The 6,000-nt window shown below is 48.3% G+C and overlaps 1 protein-coding gene across 1 annotated transcript in view; it reads left to right on the top strand.

The window, feature by feature from the left end:
• The first annotated feature begins 4,069 nt into the window (after nucleotides 1-4,069).
• Nfkb1 (nuclear factor kappa B subunit 1) overlaps nucleotides 4,070-6,000 on the top strand; it is a 117,162-nt gene continuing 115,231 nt past the window's right edge. Inside the window, exon 1 of the mRNA XM_042701767.1 lies at nucleotides 4,070-4,229. The gene's annotated coding sequence lies outside the window, so the exon portion shown is untranslated. The remainder of the gene's footprint in view (nucleotides 4,230-6,000) is intronic.

Raw genomic sequence — 6,000 nt, 5'->3', positions numbered from 1 at the left:
TCAAATCTGAAGGCAGTACCAGATTCCAAAGCCTGAGTTTCTCTACCAGGAAATCTTCCTGGTGCTGTGATTATTTCTCTCAGTATTTGATTATACGCTATGGAGGCATCTGTTCTCTGCCTGCTACCACTACATGCACTCCTTTGTATCTTTTCAGCCCTGAAAAGACAGAAACAGTAATGTATAAACAATCTAGTTAAATGACAGAGATCCTAGTACCTGTGACATTCTTCTTTCAGGAGTGGTGTCTCCAGCTCTGTGTGCTTTCATTTGCCAAGGGAATGAAACTCTGAGTTCCCTGGATGAGAAAGATTCCCCCCCCCCTTCTCTCTCTCTCTCTTATTAGGTTGACTCTTAGTGATAAAATCTGTTGCACAAATCACTTTTGTCCTGGCTATTAGATAAGAGACCATTCTTCTAAGATTTATCTTAAGAATAGAGATTGTATCTTCTTGTTTCTTTCATAACCACTTACAGTAGCTAATTGAGTGCTCTCAGTAAGACCTGCTACGCAGGAGTGTTTTCATGAAGATGAAATGTTTTGTTGTCAGTAGGGAGAGATGTAACCTGATAAATGTGTGCTTTGGTGGTGGACAGTGCAAACCTTTCTGTTTCAGTGAATTGCAACCTATAAGTTCTCATCATACCTGTTTACGCTTGTATAGACCTTTTTGCATTTTTAGTTCCTCTTTAGTCTGTGTATGAGTTAGGATGGCAATAACATATATGTAACATATGTGTTCATACATATAGCACAACGTATAGATAAAACAGGATACAATGTTTTGTGTGAATAGATCAATGATAGTGTAAATCATTGCTTACAAATGGCATATAGTTTATAAGGGAAAATGGTATCTTGCACAGGTGAAAAAAACCAAAGCTGTAACTATTACTTGGTAAAGTTGCAAAGCTAATTTGAGACAAAACCAGGACTCTTATTTCAAGCCTGATTTCAAGTCTACTGGGGCTTTTTCATTTCATCCTGGCTCCCAGAGCTAAGATTTGTTACTGTTTCTAAGCATGGTGAACTAGTTTCATAACTCAACACAATTCACCCCTGTTCTTTGTGTGTGTGTGTGTGTGTGTGTGTGTGTGTGTGTGTGTCTGTGTGTGTGTCTGTGTGTGGGTTTGAGAGAGAGAGAGAGAGAGAGAGAGAGAAGGAGACAGAGAGAGATCAGAATTCAAATTGATGCTTTCACTCATTGGTTGGTGCTCTACCATCTGAGCCATGCCTCCAACCCCCCTGGTCTTATTCACATGGGTCATGGGATTTGCAACAATCAGTGTATGGCTCTGTATTTTCAAATCCTCTTCAAACATAATGCACACTGAACATGTGCACACTGAATATATCTCAACCTCAGAGTTTTCTGCACACACTTAGCTCGCTGAGAAGAGAAATTAGTGTGATTTCAGAGATTATACTGACACACAATTTTTCTTTTCCACAATAGCAGTGCCCGAATCCCTACATCTAAGCATGTCTTTCCCTTTGGAGCTAAGTGTCTTTTGGTATCTTAAGAGTGTAAGAATTTTTAAGAAACATTACTGAAAGCAGATTTCTATAGAATGTAGAGAATGTATTGGACCTCAAAGCAAGAATACAAGGTTGAGCAGGGAGTCAGACAAAGGTAAGTTCAGGGCACTTAAAGGTTTCTCTGCTGTACTGCAATGAATTACATCTGCAGAAAGAATATGTCCAGGTGACAACATGATCTTTTATGGAAGTAGGGTCTTTGCAGATGTAATCAAGGTCTCACTGGGTAAGAATGGCTTGTAGTCCAATGGCTAATTTCTTAACATGGAAAAGGAGGCAATGTATACACAGAGGAGGAGACCAAGGGAAGAAGGGCACATGACTGTGTATAGCTAAACCAATGCTAGTCATCAGATGCCGGAAAGAGCCTTCAGATCTCTCTGGCCTTGATGACATCTTTATTTAAGACTTGGAGTCCTAAGTAATATGACAGAATAAATTCCTGCTGTGAAGGCATCCGACCTATGGTAATTTGTTACTATTGGCCTAGGAACATAATATACTGCTGCTTAACACCTCATCCTGGGTTTTAAGTACATTCTATGGGATTATTTTGACTTTGAAATTTAATCCTAATTACTGCTCTCCAACTTCTGTCCTCCAAATATATCACACAGGCTCTACTCTTGTCTATATATCTTTGTCAACAAGATTGCTGTACCCTACAAAATATAATATATGTGTTCACAACTAGACCAGAAATGGGGAGGGGGGAGAGAAGGGGAACTCCTCTATACTTTGCTTCACTGGAGCAAAGTATAAAGGGTTTTTTTATTATTATTATTATTTTCATGTCAGTGGCAAAAATCACCTTATAGAAGCTATCTGTAAAAGAGACGTAATTCCTAATAATGTCCCATAAATCTCAGCAGAATTCCTTTTTCAAAAAAGTCATCACCCCTATTCAATGGCTCTTCCTTTGTACAACTAGTTAAAGAAAAAAAAAGAATGAAAAAAGAAGTCATCACCTTCTGTCTGTGTGAATCCTCTGGATTCTAAGCTGTTCAAATATCTCTAGGAGTGACATGGAAGACAGTTTGAAGGTAGATCATTGGGCTGGTCCAAGGTCATGGTAAAGGCACATCCAATAGCTTAATAAAACCGATCTCTGTTCTTTTATGGACATTCTACCCAAAAAGTGCTTAGAACCACACAGAGCTGATGGCTAGGCAGTGCCCTTGAAAGAAAGAGGTCAAAAAATGCTATGGTCAAACTAAGCACCACAGCAAAACTTTGATGTTTCAAAGTTAAATTTTACACAATGTAACCAATGACTTTTTAAAATGGTTCAGCCCCAAACTTGTGTGTGGGAGGGAGGAGGGAGGAGAACGAACCCATCCCAAGATATCTGCCTGGTACAAGTGTCCAGCTGAGGAAGAGGCCCATACCACAGAAGACAGTCATCACCCAGCGGCCTATCGGGTGGGTCGGAGTGGCAGGAGCTCCAGAACAGAACTCCACCCCCCACCCCGCCCCGTCCTGCAGCTTGGGATTTCTTTATGAGCTGTGAACCCAAATCCATCCCATGGCCCTAATTCCCTGCACAGCAAGGATCACAAAGGCCTGGCAATGCCCTGAGGAGGAAAGTTCTGAGTAACGATTGCATAACCAGATTGGAGACCTCACCCCAAACCAGTCAGGAGTTCGTCCTTCACCCGACAAGTCGGTTATGATACCGACATTCCAGCTGAATCTGTGCAGAGCGAATCTGTGCACTCACACGGAATATTCAGATGAGATTTCTTTTTATATCTGGCAGGCTTGGACTCATGCCCACCCTTCATCCCCTCCAGCTGCTCAGGCTTGCCTTCGGGGGCTCTGAATCCCCTCCTCCCCCATTCTACAGCCCCCCCCCCCCCCAGCCTCCACCTCCAGGCTGCGTGCCGCCTCCACAGTTCGCCCCCACAATGGCTTCCTGGGGGTGTCCCCACCCGCTCCAGCCCTCGGGGCTCAGCAATGTCAGGTCAGGAAGTCGGGGACCACCCCCCCCCCCCGCAGGATACCCCGGCATGGCATCCAAGGCCACCTAATGCGTACACCCCTCGCCCAGCGGTCCCCGAAGGGCGGGAAGGGCAGGCCCGGGGGGGGGGGGGGAAGGGGTGCTAGGCACCCCCAAAAGTGCGGGCTTCCCCCACCCCCGGCGGCGACCCCACCTCCCGCCCCCGCGGCGTGCGCGCTTGTGTCCGTCTGTCTGTCTCCTCTCTCTACGTCAGTGGGAATTTCCAGCCAGGAAGTGAGAGAGTGAGCGAGAGAGAACGAGAGAGAAGTCGAGCCGCGAGCCCCGGCAGGAAGAGGAGGTTTCGCCACCGGAGCGAGCGGCCCGGCGACGCGCTGACAGCTTCCCCTGCCCTTCCCGTCGCTCCCGAGCCAGCGCCGCCGCCGCCGCCCTCGGCCTGCGCCCGGCCACCCGCCCCGAGCAGCCCCGGACACCCGGCTCCGAGAGCCCGGCGCCCGCCCAGGCCCGAGCCCCGGCGGCCAGCGCCCGGCCACCGCGCGCCCTGCGCTCCCCTCCGCCCGCCCTGCGGACATGGCGCGGCGCTGACCCGCCCGGCTCGGCCCCGCCACCCCCGCGCACCCCGACCTCCCCCCCCGATCCGCACTCGGGATCGCCCCCCGGCCCTGCCTCGGCCTCCAGCCACCGCCTCCGGCCCGCAGGCGCGGAGAGGCCGCGCGCCGCCTCGCCACCAGGGTAAGCCAGAAACTCCCGGCGGGCCAGTGGGGGGCCACGCGGGGACGCGCGCCCCGCGTGCGCCCCCCACCCCTCCAGCTCCCCCTCGGTGTCCCTCCTCCCGCCTCTCCGCAGGCCACGATCGCTGGTGGGGGGAGGCCCGGGGGTGGGGGGAACCTTCGATCTGTGCGTGACAGGACCTGAGGGACGCCAGGGACCCGCGAGCCGGGGGACCTGGCACATCCGGACTTGGCCGGGGCTGCCCGGGCCCCAGGCCGCGGCCTCCCCGGCCGGCCGGCCGGCGTGTCTCCTCTCCCCTCTGCAGGCGGGAACGCCACCCCCGAGGGAACTCTTGCAAACTTTTTGTTTTCTTTTTAATCTCGACTCCAGCCCCTCCGCTGGGGGTAGGGGTGAGGGGGGGGGCTGTGAGAAGATGGGGTGCGCTTTGGCGCGGGGAGAGGGGGAAGGTGGTTGGTGCAGTGCAGAGCCAGATTTCACCTAAGGGCGTTCCATGACATGAAAGCAGAAGTGCCTGACCCCCCTCCTGGCTGGAAAAGCCCTTCCCGGAGCACCCTCCCCCCCAGGAGGAGAGAAAACCTCAGCCTCTTTCTCCTACTTGTAAGAGAAGTCTGCACTTTACACACACACACACACACACACACACACACACACAGTCGCATGACAATACCCACTCACCTGCTAGAAACCCTGTACATTAATTTTCAAAAGAATAAGGAAGGCCTACCTGCTGCTGATCCTTCAGGGCCTGGCATTTGAGAACGAATTGCCTACTTGTAGTACCTTTTAGACACTTGATTACATAAAACTCTTGGACGGTGGCACCATGTGTTGGGCATGTCCTCTAAAACAACAATAATGGTATGAACAAATAATGATAGAAATACGAGTTTCCTGATGGCCTTCTAATAGACACTGATCCAGGTATTAGCCTTGATTTCTTGGTCGGTTCTGAAACTTCAATGAGACTTCATTATCAACAATTTGGTCAAGAGTGAAGACAATTGTGGGGTGGGGGACTTCGTTAAATACGGCTTAACATTGCTGTTTATGAAATGATTTATTTAGCTCATTTTTTTTGTTCTACAAAGTCATAACAGACTTGATTATGGTATTACTAAAACATTTAATAACCAGGGTGTCAAAATACCCTATGTGCTTTGATGATCTTTGGTAAGTGCTAATGCTTAAGAGCAAGATGTTCAGGAATGAGCTTTCCAGCAGATTTTTCCACCAAATATTCCTGAGCATTTTAAACTGCCCTTATAGATGTCAAAACCTTAAAAGGAAAGCTCATTTAAAATAAAGTCCTTAACTAAGTATTCTGTTTTCTTGATTTTAATGTTTTTCTAGAGATAAATCCATTTACTGTTGGATATACTAACCATGATGTGAATAACTAAAACCAACTGGATGCTGGTTGGTGTATGCCTGTAATCTTACCTACTTGGGAGGCTGAGATCTGAGGATTGAGGTTCAAAGCCCCCTCAGGCAGGAAAGTCCATGAAACTCTCATCTCCATTTGACCACCAGAAAGCTAGAAGTAGAACTATGACTTACGTGATAGAGCACCAGCCTTAAGAGAGAAAGCTAAGGGACAGCATCCAGACCCTAAGTTTAAGCACCAGTACTGGCGGCACCATGCTCATGCACAAATAAAACTAAAAATAAATCAAAGCAAAGTATTTCTTTGAGCTCATGAAATTAGGAAGATTAAAATAAACAAAAAACTGTTTCCTACAGTATTTTACATTTATCATCTGAGTTGTTAAAA

The sequence above is a fragment of the Dipodomys spectabilis genome, unplaced genomic scaffold, assembly GCF_019054845.1.
Source record: "Dipodomys spectabilis isolate Male_0828 unplaced genomic scaffold, ASM1905484v1 ptg000297l, whole genome shotgun sequence".
In the NCBI taxonomy this organism is placed as follows: domain Eukaryota; kingdom Metazoa; phylum Chordata; class Mammalia; order Rodentia; family Heteromyidae; genus Dipodomys; species Dipodomys spectabilis.
The sequence above is the reverse complement of the archived record's forward strand: the minus strand, read 5'-3'. Positions and strand labels throughout refer to the sequence as shown.